A 12096-nucleotide genomic window follows, 5' to 3' on the forward strand; every position below is an offset into this window, starting at 1 on the left:
CTTTTCCAGTGATCCTTTGACCATTAATATCAAATACGGAATAAACCAGGAAGATGTGTGTCTGCCAAAGATCTTTTCCACTGTCATGGAGGAGATCTAGATCAGAGATCAAGTTGAAGAGGATAAGGACCTACAGATATTTCAATTTGCAGATGACTTTGTGCTGATTGCAGCAAGCCTCAGAACTCTGCAGAATCTTCTACATGAGATCCATAAAAATAGGTCTTGATCAATGACACATGTAAAACCCAGTGGAATTGCGCATTGGCTATGGGTCGGGGGAGGTGGAAAAGGGGAGGGAAAGAACATTAATCATGTAACCATGGGAAAATAGTCTAAATTAATCAATTAAATACAAATGTTCAATTAAAAATGATATCCATAACTCAAGAATTGGGCCCAACTATAAGCAAAGTGAATGAAGAATATTTATTGCCCAGAGCATGACACTCAGTTGAATGGTCTCTGCGTAGAGTTTGTTTTGCAATATATCTGGGACACACACTGAAAAAGGACAAAGAACTGGGTTCAGAGTTGAACAGAAAGAGACGTTTGAGCAGAATGACTTGAGCCAAAGGGGACTTGATGGAGGATTTGAGAGGGGTATAATTTTGGCACATTGGAGTCTGTGTGGGGCTGGCCCAGGTGGATGGCAACATGAGAGAACTGGGCATCTATCTGGAATATGTCCTGAATAGAGAAATGGGACAAAGAATGGGAGGTGGGTGCCACTATAGGCCAGGCTGGTTTGGTAGAGGAGGTTCAGGATTGGAATGAAATCAGACACTCACAGCTCATTTAACAGTTAACAAGGGTATAGGGCACTCCCTCTCTTTTCTCCAATAGAGAATATTTCTGGTCATCAGGGAAGAATGTGATTTGAAAGACCATCAGCTTGAAGGTCCCTGATTTCTTGTGAGGAGATAGAGAGTAGTGGCCACTTTTATGCTCTTTGGCTACCAGAAACTTTCGCATCAAAGCAAGAATCTTAGCATCTTAATCATCAAATCTGAGAATAGCTTTTTGCTATTTTGGAGAAGAGGGAAAAAAAAACCCAACAACAAACAACAAACATCTAGTCCTAGATGGCTAGGCAATTGGGGTTAAATGTCTGAGGCTAGATTCGATTCTAGGACCTCCTGCCTCCAGGTTTGGCACTATCCACTGAGCTACCTAGCTGCCCTTCCTGTCCATACTTTAAAGTCCAACACAAAAACCTCCTTCACCATGAAATGTTCCCTGATTCCTCCTAGTCAGCAGAAACCCTAGGATCTCACATATCGCTTTGATTTCTATTTCCCTAATAAATTCATTATTGTGTAATATAGTTCTGGTGTTTTCTCTCATCTCCCTACTCCAGCTAAGCTCCATAAGGCTTGAGACCAGTATCTTATCTAAGGTGTTTGTTGCTCCCAGTTCTTCATACAGTCGACACTTAATAAATGCTTGCTGAATTCATTTGCAATGATGAGTTTTCTTCTTCAAGGTTTTATCTAAGGACTGGCTTTGTTTCCTGACTTTGTGTCCTAACTGTTTCTTGGCATCAGATGACACACTGGGGTATCTTTTCCTGTTCCCCTCCCTGTCTAGGAAGTCTATTTTTTTGACTGTCCAAGTCATCATTTGCCTGGAACCACCATTTGAAGCTCCGATATTTCCAGAGCATCTGCTTTTCTGTCCCTGAAGCCAGAGCCTCACACCTCTATCCGAGCTTCAGCTCATATGCTTTCCTGGGGGAAGATATCCTGCCCATTCCCCAATTGGTCTTGTTTCTCCACTGAGTTCAGGCCTCGATGGAGTGAACTTAAGCCAGGGTAGGAGGTATTTGCTAATTCCTCTAGCAAAGGTCAGCCAACTAAGAGTAGCCATGGAATCTTCTCCAGAGATCTTTTGAAACAAGATTCTCTTCATTTCTTTTCTATCAGTTTTTCTGGGTGAGATGACCATTGGCAGAGGATGGAATGAAATGACTTTTGGAAGACTCCACCCATTTGGAGGAAGGTATGCCTAAATTCATGGTGTACAGGGAGCACTGGACCGAAGGCCATGAGGACCTGGTGGACATGATTTTCCTTTGAATTCACAGAAGGGGGCAATGTTTCCCTTTGTAGTTATTTGTCCTCCATTCCCCTGTCCCTCCCACCTCCTAGAAGGGCCAGGGCTTTGGAGGAGATAATGAAGGAATCTAGAGTGGTTAAGAGAATAATGGAATGAGGGTACATGAATGGGAAGGATGACTGTCCAGGGTACTCTGTGTAAGGCAATAAATTTCCCCAACTACCTTTGATGTAGCTATTGAGAGGCCACCTGGGAAAAAGAGTGATATAGAGTGAATAGAGTGCTGGACTTGGAGTCAGGAATACCGGTGTTCAAATCCTACCTCAGACACTTTCTAGCTGTGTGGATCTGGGTAATTCACTTAACCTCCATCTACCTCAGTTTCTTCATCTATAGAATGCGGATAAAATAGCATCTGTCTCCCAGGAATGTTATGAAGATTAAATGAGATAATATGTTTATAAAGGGCTTTGCAAGATTTAAAGCAATATATAAATATTTGCTCTCATTTATATATATGTGGCAAGACAGACCTAGAGATAAGGCTAGGTAGATTCAATCTCTCCTATCCCCTACTTTTCCACTGTCACCTACACACCTACTGGCCCTGTTGTTATCCTTTTCCCAACCAGTCATCAGTCTTCTATGAACCTCAGTTCTAGTTTAAGTCCATATATGTCAGTGAGAAAATAGGACTTGGTTTACAAAAATTCAATTTATGCACAATTTGTTGAGGAACAAATCAGTTACACCAAGGACACCAAAGTATAGCTGGTTAGCTCAGCTGCTTAGAATATAGGTGGAGAAAGTCACTCTCTGGCTCCCTCTCTTAAGCCACATCTGCTGTATCTCCCCCCTCAGAGTTTTAGGGGACCCTGAGAAGTTGAGGGGTCTCATTTTTCTTTTGCTATAGGTGTGAGTCTTCACCAGCTGTAGTCCTTCTATTGTTATGGCCTCAGTGACTATCATCTGAGGTTTGTTTAGTTATTAAACACCATTAGTTGTTTTATTTTTGTTTAAATCCTTACCTTCTGTCTTACGATTAATACTATATACTGGTCCTAAGACAGAAGAGTGGGAAAGACTAGGCAATGGAGGTTAAGTGACTTGCCCAGGGTCACACAGTTAGGAAGTGTCTGAGGCCAGATTTGAACCTCCCTTCTCTAAGCCTGGCTTTCTATACTGGGTCACCTAACTGCCCCCAAACACTGTTAGTTTTTACAAAAAGAAATTTACTTCCAAGCTATAGCAAGAGTGAATGTATAATTTTGAATGTCTCCAAAGTCAATCAAAGAACTTCTCATTTAAATATTGTACACAGACTGATACACTGTGGTACAACTGAATGTAATGGACTTCTCCATTAGGGTCAATGCAGTGATCCTGAACAACTTGGAGGAATCTATGAGAAAAACCACTATCCACATTCAGAGGAAAAACTGTGGTAGTGGGTGGGGATGACTACAGTAAAGCAATTCAAATAAGCATCCATCCACTGGCCCATTGGATGGGACAGAATTCTTGAGCCCTTCCTCTAAGGGAGACAGTCTCAGAATGTCATTTCATTCACCCCTTGTGAATGAATGAATGAATAAAGTGTTTACTATGGGCTAGGAATAATTATGGAGAGAGATGAATGATGGTAGATAATAAGGGGTCATAGGATCATAGACTTAGAATAGAAGGGACATTGAGTTCAGCTTTCTCATTGGACAGATGAGGAAACTGAGTTCTAGAAAGGGCATATTTCTATCCTCCTAGGTTTTGGCACAATACTGTCATGTCGGGTTTCTCTTCCCATATAAACTTCTGCCATTTCCACATTATTTGACTCATCTTCCTGCTGGGGGCCTTGAGCCACCAACATTATCTTCAATGCCATCATTGCTCTTAGTATCACCATCCTCACCCTTATCTTAATCATCATCCCCATCCCTATCACCATCACCACACTTACTACTATCATTACCCTCTTACCCCCATCCCCATCATCCCTAGCATCACAACATCAATCATGGTGACAGTGTGAGATGCTGGAGAGAGTATTAGGACTTGGAGTCTGGAAGACCTGTATCTCACATCCAATATTTACTAGCTATGTGATCCTGAGTAAGTCATTTAATCTTTATATGTTTCAGGAAATTCTCTAGGACTTGTCATCCAAGTCACAGACGAGCATTGGTGAAAGGACTTCGGGATGCTGACAAAATCTCACATTCTTCATGTATCCATGTGATAATGATAATTATTTACATGGTGCTTTAAGCATTTCCTTATAACTACCTTCCAAAGTACATGATGCAAGTACTATTGCCTCCACTTTACATAGGAAGAAAATGAGGAACAGAGAGGGAGGGATCTCTTTCTGGGAACACAGTAGAGTCAGAATCCATCTATAGCCTTAGCTTCTTTCATTTCTTGGACACTGTATCAGTCCTCTCCTTCCCATTCTTGGGACATGGAAGGAAGCCCAAGTCATATCTGAACTACCCTAGGGAACACGTTTTTGTTGTCTCCTCTCAAAAAATGCTACTTGGCTGGACTCCAGGACCATTGGAGCCCAGCAAAAGGAGGAGCCAAGTGAAGAAAAAAAAGACATTTAAGGAGATGAAATTGGAAGGAGCAGCTGGACCTGATCAAATTCATGTGGGAGAAATATGAACTGGAGATGATACAGTCTTAAGGTTTCTCAAGGGTCAATTCTCAAGATATAATTCATTTCCATAATACTTTAGGGTTTACAAAGTACTTTCCTCAAAACAACCCTGCAAAGTAGGTATTGCAAGTATCATCATCTCCATTTTATAGACAATGTTATCAAAGTCTTTGAAGGGTTCAGTGAATTTGCCCATTGTATTAAGAGTCACTGTATGTTACATACCCAAAATGTGAAGATATCAAAAGAATATGGAAAAAATCATAATATTATTAGCCCAAAGAATGTGACTGAGAAAAATATCAGCAACTACTGACTCATCTATCTACTTAATTTAAAAAATCTCTAAAATCCTTACATGAATGGTCTATGCACATATTATGAGCATCCTTGATGAAACAAGAGGAAAGAGAAGTTGGGCTATTACAAACAAGTTTCTAAAGCTGACAAGTTACAAAATTAATCAAAAGGTAGAAAGCACTTAAGATCTTGATTTGCTTGTTTGTTAACATGTTATAATGTCGTTATATATGATAAAATATATAATCATATGCATTATGCCATTTATACATAATAACATATCATTAAATAACATAATATGTGATAGGTATAGGTAATTATCTATTATTATATAATATAGAAATTATTAATAAATCATACACATGTTTTTACTTAGAGGAAAACACGTCCTTAAAGACTCTTCTCGAACAAGATTGGCCCATTTTAAAAATTACAAAATAATATCCCATTCCATTTCCACGTATATGTGGAGGTCATACAAGAGTCCCTGATAGATACAAATACAGAATTAATTTGGTTCAAAGATCCTGATTATTGCTGTTGAGGCACAATATATCTGTTGGGACATATATATATATATATATATATATATATATATATATATATATATATGGGATATGTGGGATATAACAGAGGGACAATATAGCTATTGCTATCTTGGAGGACATCCCATCCTCTAGATGGTTATTTTTGTGCATAATGTAATGCTGATCGTATTGATAAGTTCCCAAAGCAGTTCAAGGATTTGAACTCGGGTCTTTTCTGACTCTGGGTCCATATAGCTTTCTATTCACTCCTACTAGAACTCTACAGAGCTTCATGAATTATAGAATCACAGAATTATGGATTTTCAGATTTGGAAGGGTCCTTAGTGAGTATCTAGTCCATCACACAGGTCCAATATGTTAATTTGTTTTGCTTACTTGTGTGCTTTGTCTTAAGGAAATGTTCTGGTGTGTGTGTATGCTTGCATGTATGTGAATGTGTGTGTGTTCATGTTCATTGGGAAATGATCATTATATTAAAAAAATTTCAGCCAGAAAGCTGGTATTATAAGAAATGGTGACACAATGATATAAGATAGGACATGAAGTTTGGGAGGGGGAGGAATCAAAGGCTTTACTGGCTCATACTCCAGAAAAGATTAAAGAAAGAGGAAAAGGACTCATGTACAAAAATGTTTTTGGCAGCTCTTTTTCTGGTGGCAAGGAACTAGAAGCTGAGATGATTCCCATTAATTGGAGAATAGATGAGCAAATTATGGCATATGAATGTAATGGAATACTATTGTGTTATAAGAAATGATTAAGGGGAGAGTTTCAGAGAAAACTAGGAAGACACATAAAAACTGATGCAGAGTGAAGTGAGCAGAACAAGGAGAATAATTTATTAAATCATACCACCAGAAAGAAAAAATAACATTGAAAAGTTCAAGAACTGGGAAAATTGTTCCAAAGGACCAAAGATGAAGCCTGTTACCCACTCACCTCTTGACAGAGAAGTGATGGACTCAGGGTAAAGAATAAGACTTTTAAAATATGGCCAATTCATGAATTCATTTTGCTTGACATGAATATTTATATGAAGGTTTTGTTTTCTTTTTTCTTCATGGGAGAGAGGTGGTGGGAGGGGGAGAAAATAGATTTTTGTTCATTGAAAAAATAACTAAAGTTTTAAGACAAGATAAAGTGATCAGAGTAATCTTGTGGATTGTGCTCTGCAATTGGAGAAAGGAAGACCTACCTTTGAATCTCGTTTTTGATGGTATCCTCTCCATAATCATGAGGATTAAAAACAAACAAACAAAAAACAACCCTTTGTCTTCTGTCTGAAACCAAAACTATGTATTGGTTTCAAGGCAGAAAAGTGATCAGGGCTAGGCAACGGGGGTTAAGAGACTTGCCTAGAGTCAGGTCATGTAGCTAGGAAGTATCTGAGTTCAGATTTGAGCCCAGGACTAACCATCTCTAGTCCTGGCTCTCTCTCCACTCAGCCATCTAACTGCCCCAATGGCCATGGGTGTTTAACTTCTGTAAGCCTCATTTTCCCCACCTGTCAAATGGGGTTAATAATAATAATAACTGTCATAATCACCTCATAAGGTTCTTGTGAGGCTCCAATGAGAAAATAGACATAAAGTACTTTGCACAATTTAAAATGCTATATAAATGCCAGCTACTGTTATTATTCCGGTGAACCTCAGTGAACTTGGGGCCCACAAGTGCCGCTCAGCTGGCATGTTTGGTTTTATAAGGAATTCTGACTCGCTAGCCTCAGCCAGCAGCTTGGATGGAGGGAAGATTTGTTAAAAGAGACTGTCTGGATGATGACTCCACACGGGGGGGGGAATGGACCAACCCCAGTGGGAGGAAGGAAACCATTCTAGGGGACAAAGAGGCCAACATCAGGCACAAGGGAGTTGCTCAAAGGAAAACTCTGAAGTGAGCACTGGCAAACTTGGTAGAGAAGGTGAATGTAAATCAGTCCTCCATGATGAATGGGGAATTCATCCTTGCCTAATTAACTCCTCTAATGAGTCTCAAAGTAGACCACACTGGAGCTAGGGGTAATCAGGAAGAGGGGCTTGCCTTTTTCTTTTCAGAGTGTGTTTGTGTGTGCATGTGCATTTTCGTGTGCATTTGGGCATTTTTGTCTTTGCATGCATAAGTCCATGTGTGTCTGGGGACTGGGATGATCAAGACCTGAGCTTTCACAAGTCTCTTCCCTCAGACGCCTTCCCAAAACGGTGGGTCTCTCCCTCCCCTAGTCTCAGACTGCCTCCATCTGTAATTGTTTTCAACCACCTTGGGTAGGCTGAAGGTTGACCTGCTCTGGCTAACTGGAGGTTTTAATTAGGTGGTACATCTGGAACATCTCACAAGGCCCAAGAGTCCTTAGATCCCTCTTTCCCTCAAGAATGCAGAGGGCTATTACCCAGGTCTCCTGCTCCTATCGTTCAGATAGGATTTCCCCCCAATTTCTCCCAAGAAGCTCAGATTGGTATTTGTAGAGTTTGAGGGTTCTCTCAACTCTTTTTGGTTGGATTTTAAATCCCCCCAACTTGGTTCCTTACCTGTGGCAACTTGGTCCTTTGACCTCTGGGATTCTCTGCCTCTCCATGGCTGGGGGAACAGGGTGAGCATGCATTTGTGGACTTTAGGTGGGATTCTTCATCCTCAGAGATTACTGTACCTTCTTGTAGCAAACTGCCTTGCCTAAGATACCTTCTCCCAGTATTACCTCAGGCCCCAAAGTGGGCTCTCCCATATTGCTCCAGGAAGTTTGGCACAGTGGACCAGGTGTTAGGAGACCTGGCTTCTAGGTCTTGCTCTATGACCTTGGGCATGTCAACTAATGGATTCATGCTTCAGTTTCCTTAGCTGAAAAAAGGGATAACAGTCCTAACCTTACCTACCTTATAGGAAGGTTGTGGGGTTCAAATTACATAAGATGTGGGAGAGTAATATGAAAAGTATGGGATACCTTTATCAGCAAATGGTGGCATGACTACTAAAGAACCCATATTAGCCTCCAAGTCACCCATCTCTTCAAAGTTACCTCTCTCATCATACTTTCAAGGTTCTAGCTCACTATTCTCATCTCTTCTTATCCCTTGAGAAGGATGCTATAGCCTAGTCTGTTTCCTGTTCATCACTTGGTCCCATCTCTGAGTTGAGTATTTTTATATTTGGGAATTTCCCATGGCGACCACTTATTTAGATTTTGTCAAAACACTAAAAATTATCCTTTACCCAGTAGTGATGGTCTCCAATCCTGGAATGTCCTTTTCTCTGTCTTCACATCCTTACTTAAGCAAGGGGTCTTTTATCTCCTGGTGTTCCTCTGTGGTTTCCCCACTTTATTTTATTTTATTTGTTTAGATTTTTGGAAAATTGTATTTTATTAATTAATTTATAATATTTTGCCATGGTTACAAGATTCATGTTCTTTCCCTCCCCTCTACCTTCCCCTCCCATAGCTGGCACATAATTCCACTGGGTTTTACATGTGTCATTGATCAAGACCTATTTCCATATTATTGATATTTGCACTAGGGTGATCATTGAGAGTCTGTCTACATCCTCAATCCTATCCCCATTGACCCATGTGATCAAGGAGTTGTTTTTCTTCTGTGTTTCTCATGAATCCCTCAGAATTGACCTGGATCATTGCATTGCTGGTAGAAGAGAAGTCCATTGCATTCAATTGTACCACAGTGTATCAGTCTCTGTGTACAATGTTCTCCTGGTTCTGCCCCTCTCTCTCTGCATCACTTCCTGGAGGTTGTTCCAGTCTCCATGGAATTCCTCCACTTTATTATTCCTTTTAGCACAATAGTATTCCATCACCAACAGATACCACAATTTGTTCAGTCATTCCCCAATTGGAGGGTATCCCCTTATTTTCCAATGGTTTCCCCACTTCAAGCTTTTCACCATTCCAGTCTATTCTCCACACTGCTGCCAAATTTTCCCCACATACCAATATGACCATTGGACTCCCTTACTCAATCAATTCTTTCTATTGCCTCTAGAATAAAAAAAAACCTATAAATTCAGTTTAGCTTGAAAACCCTTCATAACCTGGCCCCAACCCTTTCCCAAGCCACATTGGATATTATCCTTTCTTCATACTCTATGATCCAAGCAAGCTGGCTCTTTCTCTGTTCATTACTCTCAACTCTTCATTTCCCATCTCCCTGCCTTTGTGCTATTTCCCAAGTCTGTAATGTCTCCCTGTTTGTTTCCTCTTTTCCTTAAGAGATAGCTCAGACACTATCTTCTGCATGAAGTCTTTCCTGATCCTTATACCTTCTAATACCCTTTCTCTCAAAGTTCCTTGTATTTAACTACTTTGTGGGCATGTATATTTATTCATATTATATTTGGGAAGTATATAGTCTTTTAAATATGCTTTCATTGATTTTTGAGGTTTTTTAAAATATCATCATAGATTTCCTCAGCATCTTTTCCTCTTCCCCTCTAGAGAACCATCCTATTTAAACAGTAGTATTTTTTTAAACCCTTACTTTCCATCTTAGAATGGATACTATGTATTGGTTCCAAGGCAGAAGAGTGATAAGGGCTAGGCAATGGGAGTTAAATGACTTGCTCAGGGTCACACAGCTAGGAAGTGTCTGAGGCCAAATTTGAACAATAGTATTTTTTTTGAAAATTTTATTTAGTCAATTTAGAACATTATTCCTTGGTTACAAGAATCATATTCTTTCCCTCCCTCCCCTCCCCCCACTCCTTCCCATAGTTGACACACAATTCCACTGGGTTTTACATGTGTCCTTGGTCAGAGCCTATTTCTATGTTGTTGATGTTTACACTAGGGTGATCATTTAGAGTCTACATCCCCAATCATATCCCCTTCGACCCAGGCAATCAAGCAGTTGTTTTACTTCGGTGTCTCTGCTCTCAGTTTTTCCTCTGGATGTGGATAGTGTTCCTTCTCGTAGATCCCTTCAGGTTGTTCAGTATCACTGCACTGCTGCTAATGGAGAAGTCCATTACATTCGATTGTACCACAGTGTATCGGTCTGTGTACAATGTTCTCCTGGTTCTGTTCCTTTCACTCTGCATCACTTCCTGGAGGTCATGCCATTTCCCATGGAATTCCTCCAGTTTATTATTCCTTTGAGCACAATGGTATTCCATCACCAACATATACCACAATTTGATCAATAGTATTTTTTAAAGACAAAAAAAGAAAAGAAGAGGTGAGGAAAATCAGTAAAATTGATCAGTACAGTTTGATTATTTGATTATTCAAACTTAAAAAAGTTTGAAAACACTTGCAGTGCAACACTTCTGGATCTCCCACCGCCATGAGCATCCTCTCATATCGTTCATGTTTTTGCAGTAGCTAACTACATTTTTGTATGTACTTGTCTCCTGCATTAGAATGTAAGCTCATTGTGAGTAGGTATTGTCTGATTGGCTATTCTTCTATCTCTAGTGACTGGTACAATGCTAGATGAAAAAATACTTGTTGATTGGTTAGCTCTCCAAAATCTCAGTATTCTCTTAGGGAACGGGAGTGGGTCCTTTGGAGATGGAGGACACTTTTACAGATCTCTAGTCTTCCTCTCCATGACAGACAGATGCATCAGGAAGACATTGCAGTTGGATTCAGGGTATATTAGTCAGCCAAACAAGCATTAGTTAAGGACCTCCTTTGTGCCAGTGGGGGCGGGGGGGGGGGGGAACAAAGATGAAACAGCCCTTGAGGAACTAAGTCTCTTTTCTTTGTATTGTGGTTGTTGAGTTACTTCAATGATGTTCAACTCTTCATGACTTCATTTGGGGTTTTATTGGTGAAGATGCTGGAGAGGTTCCTTTTTTTGTGACCCTAAGCCAAACTTTCTGGGCTTTAGTTATCTCATCTGTCAAGTGGGACAACAATCACTTCCTTGTTTCCTTTTAGGATTATAATGAGGATTGAATAAAGTAGTTTTAAGGTTATAAAATGATTGCAATAAGAAGTATGTGCATAAGACTATCATGATTGTTGTCATATTTTCTGCTGCTTTGCTTAGGATTTTGGGTTGTAGAAGATAAGAGATCCTGTGTTCATGTCTTTCTGTGCCCATGGTCTCTACTGCGATCTTGTCCCCATCCTGAGGATAGCCCCTAGACTCAATTGCATTTGCGGAATCCCAGGCAAAGAAAGCCCCATCTGAAAGATCCACTTAAATTAGGCCTTAGGGCTTGACTCCTCAGGAATGAGGTTGCTATTAAAAGTATTTTTAGATCACATTCAAAGAATTGGGAAGGCATCCTAGTCCAACACTTTCATTTTACAGATGAGGAAACTGAAGCCAAACACAAAAAAATATCTTGTTCAAGGTGAGTCAACTAGAAAATGGTAGAGCCAGGATTTGACTCCAGGAAAGAGGTTGAGAGGGAAGCAAAGGGTAAAGGAGGCAATTGAGGTTAGATCTCAATTCTCTAGGGTGATTCTAGGACACAGCCCCAACTTTGTAAATTACTGTTCTAGAATTTACCTTTCTTCAAACACCCCTTGGTTCTCAAAATGGTTTCACATTGGCTCCCATCAGAGTTATTGGTCTTTAC

This window comes from Monodelphis domestica, chromosome 1 (genome assembly GCF_027887165.1).
Source record: "Monodelphis domestica isolate mMonDom1 chromosome 1, mMonDom1.pri, whole genome shotgun sequence".
NCBI lineage: Eukaryota > Metazoa > Chordata > Mammalia > Didelphimorphia > Didelphidae > Monodelphis > Monodelphis domestica.